General features: G+C 42.2%; 1 long non-coding RNA gene across 1 annotated transcript in view; it reads left to right on the top strand.

Annotated features, from left to right (window-relative positions):
- Nucleotides 1-11: 11 nt before the first annotated feature.
- LOC121832350 (uncharacterized) overlaps nt 12-22,745 on the top strand; it is a 47,341-nt gene continuing 24,607 nt past the window's right edge. Inside the window, exons 1-3 of the long non-coding RNA XR_013042512.1 lie at nt 12-53; nt 5,217-5,269; nt 9,753-9,847. This is a non-coding gene — a long non-coding RNA (uncharacterized LOC121832350). The remainder of the gene's footprint in view (nt 54-5,216; nt 5,270-9,752; nt 9,848-22,745) is intronic.

Consider the following 22,745-nt stretch of genomic DNA (forward strand, 5'->3'; position numbering starts at 1 on the left):
TTAGGGCTAAGCAAAGGGCCTGGACACTTCTGAGGAGCAGAGCCACCAGATATGTGAGTAAACTCCAGGTATTTAGAACATGAAAAGTGGGTAATTGCCTCAGTGTTTTGCTACAGGCATCTGTGAGGAGTTGAGTGAAAGAGATTCCTAACATGAGAAGGCAGTGAGGGAATCTTAAAGGCAGATATTCCTCACTCAAATTCTGAAGCGATGGCAAAATTCACCCTCAAACTGCTACATATGTATAGCATAGGGTGACCATTGGGGATGGAGCCTTGGGAGAAACATCGTGATGGGTGCCCAGATCCAGCTGTATTGGTATTATGAATAAGTGCTAAGGTAAAGCTATGGAATCTTGGCAGCCATGAAGATGAAGATCCTTCTGTTCTTGAGATGAACCTGAACGTTGGTTTCCTGAACTGTCACTCAGGCAGGAGTCAGTATGGATACCTGGTTTCATGAGAACACTGAAACTGGAGGAAATGGAAAGATGATCTACTTGACAGTGAGAGAACTTGATGCTGTTGACTGAAGACTGGGACTGTTGGCTAGGGATAGCAGTCTCCATATCCCTGAAAGGTGACCACAAGAGAGGGCTGGACTCATTCTTGTTTGAGCTGTAACGCTGAACAAAGACCCCTATAGGTAGACATCCATAGGAGGAGTTGCTAAATTCAGCAGAAAAAAAAAATGGCCCTTAACTATACAAAGCTGTTCACAGCTCATTTAGCTTCTACCCCCAACATAGTAACTTAAGGCAGGCATTTATTTCTAGCAGCTCAGATAGGCAGCTGGCATCCTAAGAAATACATTCACTTGCTGTAGATTATCCAGATAAACATTTGGTTAAATCTTTCTGCTAGATCATGAGAAGCATAGATATAGATGAACGCCAGTGAGATGGGCAGGGAGATTGGAGAGTATCCAGTAATCTGTATATTTCCTTGTCTTACTTTGGGTTGCTTCTCTGTGTACTCACAGATGGATAGGAACATTGTTCATACTTCCATAGACTGAAAATGTTTCCTTCTGTGCTCTATTCCTGGCTACTGTGAGTGGAGATGCAATTTGACCACTGTCCATTTTTGGCTTGTACACACGTACCAAACCAGCCCATACGGGAACCAAGATTTGGCCTTTCCTTCTTCTTTTGGCTGGAGATACTGGCTTCCCATGTGACTATGAGTATGAGCTAGCTGGGATGGCAAAATGATGGCATGACTGTGGTTGTTGACATGGGGTTCTGAGTCACTGTACACACAGCCTGCTTGGATCCTACTCAGACTTGTCTTAGATGCATCATTTCTCAGTATGATGATTTCTGCTGTGCATGTCTGACTCAGGACTTGGCAGGTCCTACAGAACTTCACAATCAACCCTACTGGAGGGCACTTGGTCACTTTATACCTCATGGCCAAGCATTCTCTTTATTGGGCTTGGTGTTATTCTAGGAACTATTTTCTTAAAAGATGTGTAATTCTTGATTGTGGTGAGAACAACCTTGGTCTAGAATCCCAGGATTATGTGACTTTCCTTCTGTTCTTCTCCCAAACTCCATATTGTGTCTTTCCCCACTGTCCTTGCACCACAGCATCTTCCAGGTTGTGGGGTTCAAGTTGTAGGACTACACTGTAGCCTGTAAATTCCATAGAGCCCCTTTTTTTCTGCCACTCAAAGCTGATTTTGAATGACAGAACACTAAAAACACATGCATGTGTTGGACAGGTTCCTGTATGTGCAATATTTCCTCCTGGATCCCCCAACCCTACCAAGCACTAGGATTCCTTCTTTTATTGACTTTCCAGATTCAGTGGTTTGTCTTTTATTTTGAAAGGGATCTCCTGGCAAACCCATGACTGCTGGATACCCTAAAATCATTACCATAGTGGCAGATCCTTGAATCTTTGTCAGAGCTATCCACCACCTTCTAGGGCATTTATGTATTATGGTGATGGCCCAGAAGAGCTCTTTTTTATGCTGTCTGAGCAGCAGAGTGCCATTAACGCTGTAGGCATCAGTGATGTCCATGAGATGACTAGGATGATCATGTCTCTTGTTAGGAGAGGGTGTGACATAGTCTTGAAGCAAAGCCATAATGGATATGGTTTTCCATCCCATTTGAGTACAAACTTATTTCTGGTTCTATTTTCCTGCCAGAATAATAAAAAAAGAATACATCTATGAAATCCATGACCACATAGCACACACTTGAAGCTTTGTCAATCTTCTGTAACAAAAACACTATCTTGGCACAGTAGCTGTGATTAATGCCTCAATTGGGTTAAGCCTATACTAGTTTGTAGCCATTTATCAGCATCCACCAGTGTCTGTACATGCTGAATTTTCCAGGTGAGTAGAAGTTAGAAGGGTGGCATCATTCTTGCATTCAGAAGGTCTTTAGGGATAGCACTGATCTCTGAAACTGGCTCCAGCATGAGAGACTGGTTTTGATTTGATATTATGAACAGTGATGGGTTATTTCAGAAATCCTTGTTTGGTTTTTCTTAGTGTGACAACATTTTTCTCCAAAAAAAAGGACCAAATATAGAGGCTAATTGTATTAGTCAAGGTTCTCAAGAGTAACAGAACTTATAGGATGAATCCATCTCTCTCTCTATCAATCTATCTATCAATATCATATATATATATATATATATATATATATATATATATATGGAATTTGTTAGAATGACTTACAGGCTGCCGTCCAGTTAATCCAACAATGGCTGCCAATGAACAGAATGTTTAAGAATCTGAATATGGACACAGGCTATGGTGCTGAACAAGGGATAGCAAGTTGATAGGGTGAGCATCCTTATACCTCATTCTCCACTGCTACTGCATGGGGTATTGATGATTAGTCATATTGGCTCATCTCTTTTTTCTTATACCCTGTTCTGTAAACCCTCTCTGCTATTCCTCTAAGGGCAAGCCTCCTTGACTACCTTCCAGGTCCTTCCATAAGCCATGATCTTTTGGGGCTTTGGCTCTGGCTTTCCATAGCAGGCCTATTCTAGTGTGCTCACTTTCCTTTGCTTCTTCGCTCCTTTTAACTTCTTCCTGGACCATGCAGGCATTTTCGTGTCACCAGTTTTAGCTTTCTTTTATCTGGGCTTCTAAGAACCTCTTTTACTCCACAGGCCAGTAGCAAGCTTTCCCAATTTCCTCCTATGATGTTTAATAATAATAATAATAATAATAATAATAATAATAATAATAATAACAATAAATCCCAATGGGGGCATTGCTCCTTATCTAGCCTTATATTATGATCCTTTTGATTAAGCATCTTTAAATTCCAGTCCTAGTTCTGATTGCCTGGCTTTAATGAAACTTGCTAATCCTTGGATATTTTTGCTATAGAGTCATTTCCTTCTTCATTGCCCAGATTAGTCCTAGTTATCAGCCTTGCATCCAGGAAAGGAAGTCAAAGTTGTTCCTGTGAGAGGCACCTGCTGCCTTTTGGAAGAGGGTCTTGGTCTTCTATAACATCTACCATGTAGCAAAAATTTTAGCTCTTTCTGGGGAAGCATGAGCCTTTGCAACATGCTCCCAGAGCTAAGCAGAGCTAGCAGAACTAACAAGCTAAGGGTCATTTATCCAACTATCCACATCTTTTGTTTCTGGAACACAAATTTCCTTACCAGAGTCTTGACATTGACATAAGAGATCTACCCTGTGTGAGTGTTCAGATGATTGATTCAACATATTACTATATAGCAGAGGGGTATCTCAGTAAGTTTATATTCTTAGCCATGGAAAATGTAAAGGCACCTTGGTCAGTTTGATGACTTAGCCATGCGTTTCCTGGATCTCATTATCCCTTCTTGGACTTTAATATAACTTATCAGTAATCAAGCAATTCCACTTTTTGTTATAGGCTTTCCTCCATGCTTTCTAATACTGCAATGGTGTTTTCTTCCACCGTAACTCTTCCCACCTACAATGATGTTCCCACCATTGAGATGCTTTCCCTGCTCAGCACCAGTAGAATCTTCAGCAACTGGCTATTCCTTCTTGCCTCCTTGAATCGGGTGAAGGTGCAGTGAAACTGTTCTGATCTCATCCAGCTGCTACAAGTCACTTCCAAGCTTTCAATGATGATTGTCTTCATGCTCAAAGTCAACAACCACGTTATTATGGTCTCTGCTCCCATTGTCTTATCTCTAGCTTAGATCCCCCTGCTACTCCCTTCCAAGAGCTATTATGTGGAGGACACCAGAAATATCGAGGACAAACTCCCTATTCACAATCTTTAATTTATTCACATTTTCACAGTTCCCTTCCTTGCAGAAGGTAACATTGACTAGTTCTGGGGATTATGACAAGTATATTGGGGGGGTGTGTGGCACCATTTAATCTGCAGAAGGTGTTTCTTCTGTACAGATGGTACAAGTTCATGAGAACTGGATAGTAAGAGTTAGTGAAGTGGGAAGATATCATAGGGCATTGTGAGGAACCAATGAAAACAGTGCTCTTGACAAATGCCACCTGTATTTATCTGTGCTACTGGCAGGGTTGTGGCTCAAACGTTTTATGTGTGACTACAATGCTGCTGTCCTTTTTGGTATGTGATGCTGTTGTGTGCTCAGGCTTCATGGTGGGGTGGTCAGAGCAGTTTTGCTGTTGCTCTCTACGTTAAGGCTGACATACTATCTACCGAAATACAGTAGGGGAGATTACTCCGTTGGGTGGGTGCAAGAGAAGTTGCCCCTGCAGTTTTTCTTATGCTTAAATTTGATCATTTTTCCCCTTCCTTGCTTGTAAAGAAACCTACGTGTTGCAGCTGTGTGGTGTGGCCCAGAGGTCCACTTCCTGGCTAATGATTTTGTTTTTGAGATTCCCCCTTGGACCTGTCATTCAACCTGTCTGAGCTGGCTTTAGTCAACAGGGTGACCCACCCTTCCTTTGTTCTTTAATTTCTTCACTCCTTTGCTCCTTCGTTCCTTTCTTCCTTCTATCCATCCTTTATTCTTTCCTCCTCTTCCCTCTTCTCCACCACTGATATCCTTGTCTGTGTTTCTCCTCTACATTGTTGATGCGAACTATGTTTATAATGTCCTCACTAATATAAATATTAAAACTAGACATACTTGTATTATTATGTAAAAACAAATAACATTCATACATCAGATAAAAACAAAATTACAGAACCAATAAGCAACTGAAGGGGTCAGAGTTTTTTAAAAAAAATAAAAATGAATTGTCCTTTTCAGTGGTGATGGCTGCTTTAGTGCCAGTTGTTCTGAGTGACAATGTTTGGCCTCTGGTAAGTAAGCATTATTTATTCTCTTCTTATTAGTTCAAACAACTAGCACAATACTTCTTATTTGTGATTATTAGCTCAGATTTAAGCTTGGGTATCAAACTGATTTGACGGACTCATTTATAAGTGCTTATATTGTATGAAATACATTTTTATTATTCATTTTAGATTATGAAGATAAAACTCAAATACTCAAAGTGAAATTATAAGAGAGGACCTGGGGGTGTCTAGGAATATTTTTCATGATCAAACACTGAGATAATGAATGTGGATACGCTCTTCAAAAGTTAAGAAGAGTTAATAGTTGCCAGAAGCCATTCCAGAGACAAGATGGCAAGCTGAAAACAGCTACCCTGACTCATATGAGTTGCCTTTCCTTGCCACTCTTGTCTCTTGGCAGCCTCAGAACAAACCAGGGTTACTCCCATTTCTGTTTTATTTTGCAATTCTTTGGATCTCTAGTCAGACTGTGGCTCCCTGAAGCCACCAGAATCCAGCTAAGTGTGAAGCAAAACCAAATTCCCCAGTAAGCCAGTATTCTGCCAGCACACTCCCAGCAAGACAGTAAGAAAGGGAGACAGGCCCTGAGTAAATTCGTTTTCTGGACATGACCCCACCTCTCTCATTGCTTTGCAGGAAGGTCAATGGTTTTGCTCTTTTGCCAACTACTGTGACTCTGGACTCTCTAAGGGGTCCTATTTACAGAGCTGGAATAAATTGATTGCTGGGCTTCCCAGGGATCTTGAAAACTTTGACTACAAGGTTAACAGCCCTCATTGTGACCTTTGGGATGCTGTTCCAGGGAGACAGAGGGAGAAGCATGGGGGCTGTTCTCTCCTCTTTTCTTTCCTGTAAGATTCCCATTCTTGTTCTATTTTACACTTTTCTCTTTTTCTCCTTCCTTTGGTTAACCAAAAACATAGATCTTTTTTTTGGGGGGAGGGGGTTATTTTTTTATTTTATTCATCTATTTATTTTACATCCTGGTTGCAGTCTCCTCCACATCCTCCTCTCCCAGTTCCTTCAACTCCCTGCTCCCACCCTCCAATCCCCTCCTCTCCCATCTCTATCCAGGAAAGGGCAGGTCTCTCACGAATATCAATAAAATAGGACATAGATTTTTCTAGTTGCATGGTCTTTGTTCATTTTTTGTTTATCCCAGATTATCACATTTGGGGGTAGCTAATTATCTGTCTGCTAAAGGAAAAAAGTCATAATAAAATATTGTAGTTGAAAATAGTTTTTGTGTAATAGTTTTGCATTTATAAAATGTAACTAAATAGCTAAACAATTTTATGTAATGCTCACAACAACCTGTAACATTACTTTTGTCAGTAAAAAAAAACCTGAGGGTCAAAAAATAAGTCTTTTATTTCTTCTCACCCCCAATCTCTGCTGTGTCTAGTCCTTCTCATCTTTCTCCTCCTCCATCTTTTCAACTTCTTCCTTCTTCATCTCTGTTGTGTCTTCCCCATCCTCAGCATCCTCCATCTTTCTTTCTAAACCACTCACTTCTGAACATTGGAAATCCGTCAGGTAAGGATACATGCTGTGATGAGACACTAAGCTTGAGTAGCCTAGAGTAGAGTATTAGAGCTCAGATGGATTTGCTCCAATATATTGACTAAAATATATCCAATATTCAGTAGAAAGTATAACCCACACTCAGGAACACAAAACAAGTCAATCAACAGACATCCAACCTAAGCAGACTCTTGCAAGTTTCTATGTGACCAAGGCTTCAAAGTAACTTTTACCAACATTTCAAAATGAAAGAGAAAAAAAAATGAGAACGATTAAGCAAATAAGAAGTCTCAATACAAAACTGAGAGTTTCTATAAAAGAGCACATAGAATTATGGAGTTGAAATATATAATTAAGATGAAAATCATAGTGCTTGTGCTCAGTAATAGATTTGAGTTAAGAGAATGAAGTATTAGTAGAGGTGATGATAGGTTGGTAGAAACCATCCAATCTTCAGATTAGAGAAAGAAAAAAAAGTGGGAGGAAAATGAGAAGATCTGAAAACACTTGTGAGACAGAACCAGAAAAAGGCAATGAGAAATTCATGGAATGAGAAATGTAGAAGGAGAAAAGAGGGTGGTAAAAGAATTCACCTTTTGAAGAAATAATACCTTTCACCTCCCCAAAATTGGTAAAAGGGGAAAAAACATATCTAAAAATCTACTGAACCAGAAGTAAATCTGAAGAGTAGCCTACATAGCCGGGTGTTTCTGGGTCCTGCCTGACCCTGCAGTCCCACAGCTGCTTACAAAATAATTACACAGAGGCTTATAATAATTACAAACTGTATGGCCTATGGCTTCAGCTTATTGCTAACTAGCTCTTTCATCTTAAATTAACCCATTCCTATTAATCCATATATTGCCACATGGCCATGGCGTTACTCGTCTGCTGGCATCTTGTTGCTCCTTGGGCAGCAGCTGGCATCTCTCTCCTCTCCGCCCTTCTTCTCTCTGTCTCTCTGCTTGAATTTCCTACCTGGCTGTAAGCTTTCTTGCCGTATGCCAAAAAAGCTTTATTTATTATCCAATGGCAGTCACATATATTCACAGCACACAGAAAGACATCCCACAACAAACCTACTGTAACCTACCAACACCTTACAGTCAAACAGTAGAAAGTCAACTGCCACAGAAAATCTTGGGTGATCACAGAGGATAAAAGACTTACTATATACAGGGAAATAGTAGTAAATGTAACTGCTGAGTGCTGAACATAAGCAAGAAAGGCTGGGAGGCAGAAGAATGATGTAGTTTGTGTATGTATGTTTCTCTCTCTCCCCCTCTCTCTTTCTCTCTCTCTCTCTCTCTCTCTCTCTCTCTCTCTCTCTCTTCTCTCTCTCTCTCTCTCTCTCTCTCTCTCTCTCTCTCGTGTGTGTGTGTGTGTGTGTGTGTGTGTGTGTGTATCGAGAGAGAGAGAGAGAGAGAGAGAGAGAGAGAGAGAGAGAGAGAGAGAGAGAATGTGTGTATCCTGTGAATGTGTTTGTGTGGAAGACAGAGGTCAATGTTGGGTCTTTGTCTGAATTTAGAGTTCACTGATTGGCTAGAATGGTTAGCCAGAAAGCCTCCAAAAGCTTCCTGTCACTGCCTGCTTCCTAGTATTGAGATTACAGACTGTAGGCAATGACACTGCCAACAGCTGAAACTCACAGGAATACACAAACAGCCTAAGAGATGATAAATAGGCAGAAAGCAATGAAAGAACACATAAATGTATTCCATTATTTTTCTTCTGGTAATTTTCCCAACAGTCAGTAGATTTCATAAACAACAATTATGGTGCTATATGTTGGGTTTATAGTGTAGACATGTAATCTATATGGAACCTACAGCAGAAGCGAGGAAGAAACAATGGAACTAACTGTAGCTTAATTGCTGTATTTTACTATAATTAAGTTAGCATTAACCATACTTAATTTCAAGGGTGTTGTGATGGTTAAAGATGCATTTTGTAATCCACAGAGCAAGTAAATAACTCATGATTCCACTGTTAGTTAATTGAAAGGAAGAATTAAAGACAAGAAATTAAAAGTAATAGAAAAATTAAGGGAAAAATACTTAAAACAAAAGAAGGACATAAAAGGGAAATAGATGCTTGCATGCAAAGGAAATACAAGGCAAGACAAAGACGTTAAAATAAAAAAGCTTGGCCATTATGTTAAATTTGGATGTGCCATTAAGCCAATAATTAGGCAAAGATTACTGTACTGTGATAGTTTGGAGAAAAATGGGACCCATGGGCTCATATATTTAAATGTTTGGTTCCCAGTTGGTGGACTATTTTGGAAGGATTAGTAGGTGTGGCCTTGTTGGAGGAGGTGAGTCACTAAAATTTCAAAACCCAAGACAGATCAGATCTTCTCACTCTCTGCCTCTATCTTGCTAGTAAGATGTAAGCTCTCAGCTACTGCTCCAGTGCCTTGTTGGCTTGCCTGCTGCCATGCTCTCTGCCATGATGGTCATGGACCAACCCTCTGAAACTCTAAGCAAGGCCCCATTTGAATGTTTCCTTTCATTCATTGCCTTGATGATGTCTCTCCACAGCAAAAGAACAGTAACTAAGACAATAAGCATATTGGAATTTTTTTTTTAAGCAAGATATAACTCTATGCTACCTGTGAGCAGCACATTTCATGTCTAAAAACAAAGTAATGGGATGGAAATAGATACAGTAGGTAACCACATGCAAGCTAGAACAACTCTATCATTATTAGCCAAAACCAATTTTAAGTGTTATTACAGAACAAGGAATTTCTATAATGAAAAAGGGCCTACGTACCCAGCGGGTATTATCAGTCAAATGCACACTCACTTTTTACAAAGCTCCCAAACACATTTACCTGAGACAGACCTAAGAGAAGAAACAGAATTCAGTAACCACAGTTGGGGGTTTTAGTACTATACTTAAGACTACTTGAATAAACAGCTGGACAGAATTGTAATGATCTGAATTTGTTCTCTAGAGTTTTGTGTATCAGAGGCCTGATTCCTGGAGACAGTGCTCACATGATGAAAGTTTTAAGCGATAGTTCTAGTGAAGGTGGTTGGTTTAGTTCAGGTAAGTATGGGCTGCTGGAAAGGTGCCTAGAACACGTCCCGAATCCCTATTCTGTACATATTTGCCACTGCTGCGTGCACACAGGGACGACTACTGGACAGCTGGAGCTTTCTTCAGTTTGTCCGTGAGATTTACCCAGCCTGGGTAATATTGTTGCATTTTAACCAAAGAATTGAAAAGTTAAAAGCAGATTGGGCTTGAGCAGACTTTAGAAACCACAGCTGCATGCTGTGGATCACATGTACAATTGGCCTAAGATTACCACAGAACAGGAAAATCCCTCTTACTTACCGACATAGCTGTCATAATAAATAACACAGTGTGTGACTCACATGATTGTGATGATGCTGGTAGAAACCTCTAGTCATTTAGTTATGTGTACATCTAGTTATGTGCAGCTGGCCAGTGACTGTTACTGGTTTAAGCATTTACCATACCTTTATAGCTGTTCTAGAGTGAAATCCTTACATTTCGAAAAAAATGCTAGCTGTGGGTACCAGAGAGATGGCTTGGGGTATAAAGCACTTGCTGCATCACTGTGAGGGCTAGAGTTTGGATTTCTAGAGCACATATAAAAAGTTGAGTGGACATGGCAGCTGCTTTACACTAGAGGGGAGATGGGAGATGCCAGGGCAAGCTGGTTAGGTAGACTAGCTCTCGGTTCAGGAAGAGACCCTGCTTTAGTAAATGAAGAGAGTGATTGAGGAAGACACTTCATGTCAACTTAACGGCCCTCACACATGTGTACACAAGTGCATCCAGACTCACAACCACGCAGGAATGCTTACACATACCACCTGCATCACACACATGTATACACATGACCCTTCCAAAGATGTTTATGAGAAGCCTCTGCCAGGACCATGGAGAGGAACTTCAGAAGACATTTGCCATGGTTGATGATAGCTCTGTATGGTTACTGCTCATCCACTGGGACAAGCATGGGGATGGAAAACAGGGGCATTGATGATCCTAACCCTGTGTAGGCCTCAGCTCATATGTGTTTTGGTTTTTAACAAACAGTATAAAACATAAGACAAAAGAATAAAACAGAAGAACTACTTTTGAACAGCAGAACATTGTGTGTTTTAAGCTAACTAACAGTTACCGAACACTTGAAATTGTCTAAAACTATCTTTATTATAAAGTTAAGGTGTATGTTAAGGCAAGATTGATTTGTTACTGTAGAAAAAAAATTGTTTATAAGTGAAGCATAGTCAAATTGCACAGTATATGACAATATCCCAAGTCACTTACCACACGCTGACTACTCTCTCATTCAGAGCAACTCCCAGTCTTTTCAGAGGCACTGTCTTTACATATGGAACCATATTTTTACTGCCCCCTTTTATGTTCATCCAGAGAGCAATAGGCTCGTCTAAGTTGCTTTCCTGTGTTCATCTAAGGAAACACACACTGTGCTAACATGATCACCTATACAGATGTCTTAGAAAAGATCTCCATTGTTGTGACACATGACTGCTCTTGATGCATGGCTCCTTTTGGATGGGGAAATGCTTGTCTGAACAGTGGACAGACAAAGGCTACCCAGAGAAAGGTCTAGCACCAGAACCCAGGCTCCTTGGCTTGCTGTCTCCTGTTTTTCCACTTTCTTCAGTCTGGTGTTTAATGGCTTACCGCTCACTGTCTTAGACATGAAGTAACTTGGTTCCCTCTATCATTACTTTTGCCAGGTGATTCCTTTGCAGGTCAGGAGGGACCCATCCCACATCGGCTTTGCTCTCATCTCTTGTGTCACTAGACCAAGTATCTTAGTTAGGGTTTCTGTTGCCATGAAGGGACACTATGACATTATTTTACAGTTCCAAGATTTAGTTCATGCCATGCAGGCAGACATGGTGCTGGAGAGCAGCTGAGAGTGATGAGATATTGGGCCTGGCTTGAACATCTGAAACCTCAAAGCCCACCTGCATTGACACACTTCCTCCAACAAGGACACACCTCCTAATAATGCCACTCCCTCTGAGTCTATGGGGGCCATTTTCATTCAAGCCACCATACCAAGCCATCTAGAAAGGAAGTTAGCCTCACAGAAATCCTCCTTCTACTCCACTCTTGTCTCTAGTCCTATGGATACATGGACAAAACCAGGCAACAATAATAAACCCACTCTTTAGCATGTATTATATGTCAGGAACTATGTTAAAATACTTCATTGAATCCTAAGATTAGGTGCCATTTTATTTTTATGTTTTTGCAGCTAAGCAAATGGAGGCAGAGATTTATCAGCCAGCTGTGGCAAGGCAGTCTACCAAAGGGGACGAGCCTGAAAGTGAGCCCAGGCAGATTAGGTTTCCTGGCTTACCCATATAAACTCCAAGGTCATCTTCCAAAGAGAAGATGGCAAGAATTCAGGTGCCTCCCCCCAAGTGCCCCAGCTTCTCAATGTGGGTGACCCAGCTCTGCCCCTGCCCCTCCCAGTGCCCTGTCCTTGGAACCCTTGGGAAGCCATCAAGGGTGCCTTCGTCTTTCCCTGAATCCTCCTCCAGCTGCAAAAGCATTCTGCATTTCAAGCCCAATGTTTAGTGAATTATGTTTCTCCAAATTGCTACATTAATAAGGGCCATGTGTTCCTGGAGGATCATTAATTACAGACACATTTTTATTTCCTTCTGAAATATGGCCTGCGTTTCTGTGCCACGTGGTGCAGGAACAGCCCTGCTCAGCACGCTTGCATGTTGCTTCTGACATCTGTCTTTCACTACTCAGGGCAAACTGCCTTCACATTCCTTAGTTTTTGCATCCTTCTTCCTTCTTGGTGGTCATGTCTTTCCCCTAAACCTCGAGAGCCTTCCCGCAAACCTGGGTAGCATGGAGGTCTACATTTCTCAGCATTCTCCCATCTAAACCAATGGAAACCACAGTGGTAACTGTGGGATGAAGAAGCCAAAAGATCCTCTGCTGTGGTCCCTGCCAAGGCATGCCAGGGTACTGGACAACTTAGTGATGTTCAGGATGTGAATGAATTAAATTCATCAGAGACCAAGTTAATAGAAAAGGAAGAGTTACTAATACACTGCAAAGACTATAGAGTGCGTTTCAAGGGACTCATATTGCTAAGAGTACAGGAAATCTCCTTCTATGAAAAAGGGCAGCAGTGAGATCTTATTGGTGGGGCACCTATACGAGACTCGTATCTAGATGGTTAGGTGGACATTTCATTAGTTTGCTGAGGAGTACCTTTTGGCAGTGTGAGTTCTTCTCAGGACTGGCTATCTGTGTAAGACATCATGAGTTTCTAGGGCTCAGACTCCTGGTGATCTCAGCCTGCTCATTAAAGAATGGAATTCTCAACAGTGGTGTCACCATGCCTCAGAATAGATTGCAGCTTGGATTCACTGAGGTGAATTTTTTTTCTGGTCTTCTTTGGAGGTAGCTGCAGTGGGTTTGCACTGAGTCTATTCTGCTCAGAGAGAAAACAGCCTTGTTTTGAAGCCAGAATAGCTCCTGTCTGTCTTAGAATCGTGTCTCTATTTCCTTCCAAGACTTACCTGGATTGAAGGTGGCGATGGTGAATGGGATGTCCTGGATAGGTGATGCTCCTTGTCTCTGCCCAGGGACCTTCCTTAGTCTACTGATGGCTTTGTTCTTAAGCCCAAGCTCTAAGAAGGTAGACTAAAAGAAGAAACCTGGCAGGGACTCTCTACTCCCCCATCTATTGAGGCTTGAAGTTTGAAATGCAATCCTCCACTCATTCTTGAGAGGTGAGCCACAGGAAGCTCTGGTGTGTGTAGATGGCGACAGAACAATTTCTTCTTTGCTGCAGAGTCTCTCTCCTCGGACTTAAGCTTTCTCAAGATTTCAGCTCCTTAGGCTACATTGCCACCCACACACAACTTCCTTTTGCCTCCATCCCAGTGGTTCCCAAATATGGATGTCTCTTAGAATCACCGGAGGGGGTGCGGAATTTTTTCTAAACCCTTATGCTGAGGCCATGCCCATCCACTTCAGAATCTTAGAGTGGCACCTGGGCACTTGACTTCCCCAAAGTTCTTTGTACAATTGCACTCTGCAGGTAGCACTCAGGAGGCCGAGACAGGTGGATCTCTATGAGTTCAAGGACAGCCTGGTCTACAGAGAGAGTTCCAAGACAGCCAGGACTGTACACAGAGAAACCCTGTCCTAAAAAACCCAAACAAATAAGCAAACAGAAAAAAAAAAATCTACTCTACCCCTGACGCTCAAAGCAGAAACTGTGCTGCAGGGATGTGAACATCTGGGAGCTGATTAGAAATGCAGACTCTCAGGCCCCACCCCAGACTCATGGAGTCAGAATCATCTACATTTTAATAAGATCTCCCATGATTTGTATGCGCCTTAAAGTTTGAAAAGCACTCCAACTCAAAATGGTTTTCAAACTTTCGCTTGTGAAAGAATCACCCAGAGAGCTTGTTAAAAATAAAAATCCAATTCAGTTGGTCTGGGATAGGGCTAGGGACTTGATTTTTTAAAACAAGATCCCCAGTTAGTTCTGATGTGGCCCTGTCCTGGTATCACACCTTGAGATGAACTGCATCTGGGATTTGGTTTGGGGTCCTTTAGTGGAGGCCAACCACCAGGATGAGACTCTGCACTCTAGGCAGCAGCCTGGTTCCTAGAGAGAAGAAGTCTTCTGGGTCAGGGAAGCCTGTCCTGAGAATTAGACCTTTCACCCTCCCTTAAGCTGGCAGAGCTGTCTCATCTACACTGAGGCAGATCCTCTGTCCATTGACAACATCTGCATTTTTCTGATTGAAATACACATCACATGACATAAGACTCATCATTTTTAAGTGCTCAACTCAGTGGTTTTTAGTATATTCATTTACTTTTGCATCCATTGCCACTATCTAATTCCAAAACGCTTTCACTACCCCCTAAGACACCCTGAACTCATTAGCAGGCTATTTCAGTTTCCTCATGGTTCCCGCACAATGCCTAATTGACTCTCTGCCTTTATGAGTTTGGTGGACATTTCCTATCTGCACAATCATCCAAAGTGTGGGCCTCTGTTTCTGCTTCTTCCACTTATGGGGAGCAGGGTGAGTGTTTCCGAATCCATGTTGTAGCAAGTAACCAGGCCTGCAGTTTTGAATTTTTGGCCTGTTGTGTGAACTTTTCCTGGGGAGATGAAGAGATGTCTTTTCACTTCTGATAAAGCACCAACAAAAGACCAAAGAGAGGATTCCAGCCATGTCCATCTTGAACCAATGAATTTAATTTTACTTTTAATTATAGGAGTGTGGATGAGGGGTTATCCTTAGGAGCATGGGCAACTCAGGAGTGATGATGCCACTCAAGAAAATGTCTCTCTGCTCGGTGACTGTGACACCTTGAGAAAATTAACAGACTCAATCTTGTATGGAGGGTCACAAACCGCTGCTGAGGGTCCAAGAGGGCAACCTTGGTGTCATGCCTGGAGGATAGGCATCCATGACACTACCTGTACCTGGGTACTTTAATTGGTCTTCAGTGTCCTCAGGGAAGCCTCTCCTCAAATCTTTATTCTACCTCTTATTCCCTTAGTGCCCAACCCACAAGCCTTCAGAGACATCAGTGCTGGTACCAAGTTGAGTGCCTCCAAGGGCCATTGGAAAAAGAATGGGCCTTCCAGGCCACATGGCACAGCCTCATTCCCAAGATGAGGAACATGAGAGGCTTTTGAACACTTGGACAGTCCATCTGGAACCTCCTAGGATGGAGAAAGAAGATGTAGAAATTGGGAGGAAGGAATTAGGATGAATGTCAGAGACTAGGAAGAGGGTGCCAGGAGGCATCCATGTTCCAGCATGGAACATCATGCCCCTGAGGAGAGAGAAATGAAGATTCCAACTGAGATTTATATCTGAGATTTTCAAGTTTTCAGAGGAGAGTGCAGAAAAGACACATTTATTGAGAGATGACAAATTCCCTCTTTGCAGATTTATTAGAACTTGTATGGAGCTGGATCATAGATTTTTTTTTTTTGGCAAAAGCCTTAAACTTTTATGTCCTATCATAATGGTAAATGAAGTCCGGTAAGCAGTTTAAATTATTCTTGATTAAATACTCCTCCCATGATGTCAGCTACAAGCCCCTGCCATTCCACTGGATCTGAGTGGTGGGGGAAGTATGGGCAGACCTCCTGGGAGACGCAGAGTCAGGGGATAAAATCTTTACAGTGGGAAACAGTTGCTTCCATCTGGCATCCAGGGACTAAACTCCAAGAAAAGCATGGAGTGGGCTATAGGCCAGTGGTCAAATAATCAGATTACACTGATTTTAAAAATTAAATGTTTACTTCCATCGTCAATCCTTCAGAGCTCAGTGCCATATATAATACATGGGGAAGTAGATTTTCCCACGAGCATGTATCCTTTTCTCTCCTTCCCTTCATTTACTCCAACCCAGCTCCAGCCAGCTTAGTGGTTAGTCCTTAAACACACTAAGCACTCTGCAGTCTCGGGGTCTTTGCATATCCTGTTCCCCTCCTAGAAATGTCTTCTCTTAGATATGCTTCCTTTTAAGCATCAACAAAGAGACTTCTGGCTGTTAAAAATGGCAGAAGAGGCAAGAGACGATGGTCAACCAGGATGAAGTATGTGTGAAAATGCCATATGGAAACCTAATGGAGAAGCCCCTCTCTACAGTGAATGGTGATGAATGCTGAGACTCAACAGCTGCTCAGGGTGCTGAGAATAATGGTTGAGGCCTCAGCTCTAAACAGAACATTTGTAGCATCACCTCTATGGCTCAGGGAGCATCGTGGACAAGTGGGCAGAAAGAATGGAGGAGCTGGAAGATGGGGAAGATACCATGAAATGTCATCTTCTAGACAGAGGCACTGTGATCTTGAACCCACAGCAGCTGTGGACACCTGCACTGGATTTGCTTAACAGTGGCCCTGTCAACACCAGTCAGGGATGAAGGGTGCACTTGTGTCTCCCCAACCACTCTTTGCTAAACTATTGGCCACTGATAGATTCTCTCTCTCCCTCCCTCCCTCCCTCCCTCCCTCCCTCCCTCCCTCCCTCCCTCCCTCCCTCCCTCCCTCCCTCCCTCCCTCCCTCCCTCCCTCCCTCCCTCCCTCTCTCTCTCTCTCTCTCTCTCTCTCTCTCTCTCTCTCTCTCTCTCTCGCTCTGTGTGTGTTTGTGTCTTGGGAGGATTATTGACTTTAGTTGTGCATACCCTGCTGAACTCGCCAGGATACAAGGCCACTTCCAAACCATGTTCACATAGATGGCCCCAGTTAAACTCACTGGGCTGACAAATGTGGGTAAGAGATTTGTAGGGCATGGGGATAGTGACAGGTGGGAGGGAGATAAGAGAAGGTGGGGACAGTGTAATCAGAATGTATCATAAACACATATGGAATTGCCAAAGAACAAATTTAATTAATAAAAATACGCCAAAAAAATAGGGAAAAAAATCTATCTATTCCTTGTTTTCCTTATATTGCTTTGCAGTCCTGTCATCCAAAGACTCCAGTGGTATAAATGTAGAAAATGAGTTGAGAAGCATTTTAGAGAAGAGTATCTATAGACTGAAAATAGCTCATGAAAACACGTTCGGCATTGTAACTTGTTAAGGAGATGTCAGGTTGGCACACTGAGGAACTAACTACTGCCTATACCAGGACAGTTCATATTAGAAACATGGACTGCCAAGGTTGGTCAAGTTCTGGATTAAGCAGTTTCTTCTTGGCTGTTGGTGTTGTGTGTGTGGTATTGTGTTATTGGTGGTGTATATGTGGTGTTGTGTGTCCATGGTGATATATGTTTGGTGAATGTTATTGTGTGTGTATGTCAGTTTGTCATGTTGTATATGTGGTGTGTGATTGTGTTGTATGTGTGGTGATGTATAGTGGTGTTGTGTGTGTGTGTGGTGTATTTATGGTGTTGTGTATATTATGTTGTATGTGTGCTGAGCTGTATGTGTGTGACATTGTATGTGTGTGTTGTGTATGTGGTTGTATACATGTAGCCTGTCCTGTGTAGTGTGTGGTGTCCTATATGTGGTGTTGTATATGTTGTGTTGTATGTGTCGTGAGTGGTATTATATAAGTGGCATTGTATCTAGGGTGCTGTGTGTGAAGGAATGTGGTATGTATGTGTGTGTTGTGTTGTATGTGTGGTGTTGTATCTGTAATGTGTTGTGAGTGGTGTTGTAGATATGTGGTTTGTGTGTGTGTAGTGGTATATCTGTGGTATTGTACATGTGTGCTGTTGCGTATGTGATGTTATATTGGTGGTATATGTGTGTTATTGTATATGTGTGTTGTATGTATGATGTATTTATGGTGTTGAGTATATTGTGGTGTGTGTGTGTACATGTGTGTAGTGTGTCTTGTGAGTGGTATTGTATGTGTGCTTTTTTGTATGTGTTGGGTTGTGAGTGTGTGTGTATGAATTTGTTAGTGTAGCTGTGTGCATGTATGCATGTGTGTCTCCAGCCCTTGGGTAGAGTTTTCTTATTTCTAGGTCTTCTTGATTTGAATATGAATTTTTTATGCTCATTCTTGTTGTTTTGTGTTCTGATTCTTTATTTCACTGCTGAATAGTATCTAGTATGTGAGCACAATACAGTTTGCTTACCAGCTGTCCTTCTAATAGATATTTGGATTTTCCCCTCCACTTTGGGGCTGTAACAAATGAGGTTAGCAGTGAGTTGAGATGAATGGGAGGCAGGGTAAGGAAACAGGATGAGGAAACTTCTGGAGGTGATAGCGTGATTCATTATGAAGATTGTAGTTACTGTCTCACAGCTATAAAAATGTGTCACATTTTTAACCGTAAATATGTGCTGCTTATTATATGGCAATTACATGTCACAAAACTCATCAAAGAAAAATGGTACCCATGCTTAGTCAATGAACTGCATCTGTAGGTCATTGGCAGGGGGGTCTTACAGCTATGGAATCAATCCTGTTTTCAAACTAGAAGTATCCCATAGACACTGCCTGCTCTAGAACCTTCTAGAAGTCCAAGTTATCATGGCTGTGAAGGAAGGCTCTAGATCACTGGTTCTTAACCTGTGGGTTGTGACCCCTTAGGGGTCCAATGACCCTTTCACAGGGGTCGCATATCAGAGATCCTGCATTACCATTCATAACAGTAGCAAAATTACAGTTATAAGGTGGTGATGAAATAATTCTATGGCTGGGGGTCACCACAACATGAAGAACTATATTAAATGGTCACAGCATTGGGAAGGTTGAGAGCCACTGCTCTAGATGGTTATGGGCTGTCTGTTGACTTCTGCTTTCACAGTCCTAGCCTGGGCTAGCCTGTCTTCCTTGGGCTAGAACTCTCTGGTTGATTTCCAGCACTGTCTTCCATTCACCTCAAGCTCCTGGGGTTATTATGAGTCCTGTGTTGAAGTCTCCAGTGGAAACTAGATTTGTCTGCTGTGGCTTCTTATTCCATTGGCTTTTGCTTCTTGGATTTGAAGTCCTGTCTATAATGCATGCAGATGGTTGCATATTACCTTGGGAACTGCCTTTCCCATCATTTGGAGTGGACGTGTACCTCCCTGGTAATATTATTTACTTTAAAAACCTATCTTGCTTGGTAATCTATATGGCCACCCTACCTTGGCTTTCTTGTATTAGGGTGTTTTCCTCATGAACTGTTAGGGTTTTTTTTTTAATGCACATGTGTGTACAGGTGTGCATGTGTGTGCTTGTGAAGGCTGGACTATGACTATGGGTATTATTTTTAGAAATGTCATTCACCTCCTTTGAAGCAGAGTCTTTCATTTGCCTGAGCTCACCAGTTAGGCTAGACTGGCTGACTGGCAAGTGCCAGGGAACCTTTTGTCTCAGTCTCACAGACCTGAGACTTCAAATGCACACTACTATACTTGGCAGTTTTACTTGAGTTCTGAGTGTCAAACTTAGGTCCTCATGCTTATAAGCAAGCATTATACTGAGTCATCCTCCAGACCAGCTTTTAGTTTTTAGCCCTTTAAAGTAGTTCTTTTTGTAGGCAGAAGTATATAGTTGTTCCCAACAATACAGCTTGAAACAGTGCCTTTTAGTTGAGTATTGTTTTAATCATTTAAATTTGATGTGATTGGATTTATATTTATCTTGAAATCTTCTCTCTGGTCCTCCCTTTCTTTATTCTGCTTTCTTTTGGATCAATTTCTTTTTCTTATTATATAAATCCCATTTGTTGGCTTATTAAACCATTACTTCAGTTTCTTATCAGTTATATAGTATTGTAGCATATAGTTCTACATTTTTAGTCTAATTTTAAATAATAATACATCAGCTCAAATGTATAATACTATATTCCAGTGAATTCCAGTACATTCCATTGCTTTCTTGCTGTTATATGATGGAAATCCTGTATTTGCTTTGATATGAATTAAAAAACTATAGTGTTGGTATTCTTGCTTTAAGCAATCAGCTGTATTTTAAGGCATTTATAGAAATAAAAAAAGGAGTTTACTTTTGCCTCCACATCTCCTATTTCTGATGTCCCCCTTTTTTGTTTGTGAAGATTCTGATGACATCTTTAAAACAACATGTACCACCTCACAGGGCTTCTGTGGGATTTTGTGGATTAATTTCAGGACAGATTAGCTTAGCTGGCTGTTTCTGACTCAAGGTCTCTTATGAGAGCATAGTCAAATTGTGGCCAAAGTGCTGGTCCTCTGAAGGTGCTGGAAAACCTGCTTCCAGGCTAAGTCATGTGGATGTCAGTTCCTTAACACATGGGCCTTTCCACAGGCTAGTCATACACATGGTATCTACTGCCCCCCCCAATACAGTAAGAGGAAGAGAGGGAAGGAAGAAGAGAGGGGTAAAGAAGGAAGAAAGGTGATGGGAGAAGTAATGAGAGAGAGAGAGAGAGAGAGAGAGACAGACAGACAGACAGACAGACAGACACAGAGACACAGAGAGAGGCTGAGAGAGAGAGGGAGAGGAAGAGGGAGAGAGAGAGAGAGAGAGAGAGAGAGAGAGAGAGAGAGAGAGAGAGAGAGAGCCTCTAAGATGACAGCCAGCCAGCCACAGACTCTTACAACCTTCCATCTTCATTCATCAGGGCTTATGTCACATGCTCTTGGTTTTTATGATTAGCCTGAGAACACATGGCTATCAATATTGGGGGTAGAGATCATTGAGAATCATCTGAGCCTTTACAAGACAATACCTTAGTCCCTTAAGGATTTCCAGAATTGTCTCTTTAAGTCAGGGAGATTGTGGGCTCCTTCTGGGTTTCCTCTCCTGCCTCTAACATCCTTCAGTCTGGAGACTTTGGAAGAAGGGTAGGCCAACAACCTAGTTGTTTATTTGTGTCCCCTCTCTTGGGGACCACTATCCCATTCTAGCAGATGCCCAATGTTTGTTTTCTGTATTTTCGCAGTTATTATTTGTTCCAGGAGGGAAGGCCATTTGATTCTTTTCAGTGTATCTTTGGAGGTTTGCGTTGTTTTAGAGTAGACGCTGCATGTTTTATGAAGCCTGAGGACAGACCTGTAGGAGGGAGAGTGAAGTGGGGGAGGGGTGTATGTGAGACTCCAGTGAGCCATCTCACAGGTGTGAAGAGGTGGTCAAGGCCTCAGGATAGGCTTGGGTGGAAATCACATTGAGGAATGGGGGAGGTAAAGGGGACAGTGTCCTGATTGTACTAAGGACCCACATTGGTGATTTTCACCTCTTGCCAGAGCAAGACTACCTCTTTCCCATTGGTGTTTCTTTGGCAAGTTCTTGTCCCAGCTTTGATGGATTTATGCACGGTCCTGTGGATTTCTCAGTTTGCGCTGTGACCATGTAAGACTAAGTAGGGGAGAAGGCTCAGGTGGACGCCTGCCCCAGGGACCGAGAAACCATTGGTAGACAGCCAGGATGGCAGGAATGGATGAGCTATGTCAGCAGAAGAGGGTAGGAGACTCCTGAACCCAGAAGTACACTACAGCACTCTTGAACATTAGCTGCCCTCATTCTCTTCCCTATTGTCTACTTGTTAAGTAATTTCTTCCTCTTTAAAAAACAAATGATCAAACATCTGCTTTGAGCTAAGCTGTTGGGACTCAGCAATGGATAAGACAAGTCCCTTCGTGTTGGTACAGATTTTACAGCCCAGCAGGATAGAGACAGTGGAGGACTGGTCAGGCTGTCAACTTCACTGTCGTGTTGGTACCTGCCCGTGGGTGCCAGGAGGGCAAGCGTTGGCGGGTCAGAGGGGAGGATGGTGTAAAGAGTTCACAGTGCCCAGCTTGCTGACTCTCCTCCAGTCATAGCTCTCTTTCCCTCCCTCTCGGGTTGGTTCAGAGTCCTCCTGGAGGGGCTTTTGCAGTCCAGCCATTAGCATAAGTCAACAGCACCCTGCTCCTGGGAGCTCAGGTGCAACTTGCATGGACCCAGCTACTGTGCAGAGTCAGTTGGTTTTTTTTTTTTTTTCAGAGTCAATATACATAAGATTAAAACACACATGGTTTTGTTTGATAGTCCCCCGGGAGCCTCACAGATCTGTGCTTTTCTGTGTAAATACAACTTGGTTGATGTTTCCCAGTTCCTGATTTTACTGGCAGGACACGGATTTCTCATCCTACGACCCCGTATCCAGACAGTTTTGTGCAGGGAAAGCACTCGGGCCAGGTTCAAAGAGGGACATGGTGCTTCAGCATTGCACATGGTGTCTATGCATACGCAGGCATGAATCACCTCGTGTGTGTCTTTCTGTGTGTATGCCTGTGTGCGTTGTGTTTATTTCTGTATGTGCCTGTGTGAATTTCTATGTCTGTGTCTCTATGTGCATGCATATGTGTGGTGTGAATACTGAGTGTATGTTATGTGTGTGTTTTATGTGTTTGTGTTTGCAAGTATGTATATCTGTATGTGTGTCTGTATGGTGTATCTGTCTGTGTACATGTCTGGACGTATATTTTAATTTGCATGTCTCTGTGCTTG

This window comes from Peromyscus maniculatus, chromosome 9 (assembly GCF_049852395.1).
Source record: "Peromyscus maniculatus bairdii isolate BWxNUB_F1_BW_parent chromosome 9, HU_Pman_BW_mat_3.1, whole genome shotgun sequence".
Classification (NCBI taxonomy): domain Eukaryota; kingdom Metazoa; phylum Chordata; class Mammalia; order Rodentia; family Cricetidae; genus Peromyscus; species Peromyscus maniculatus.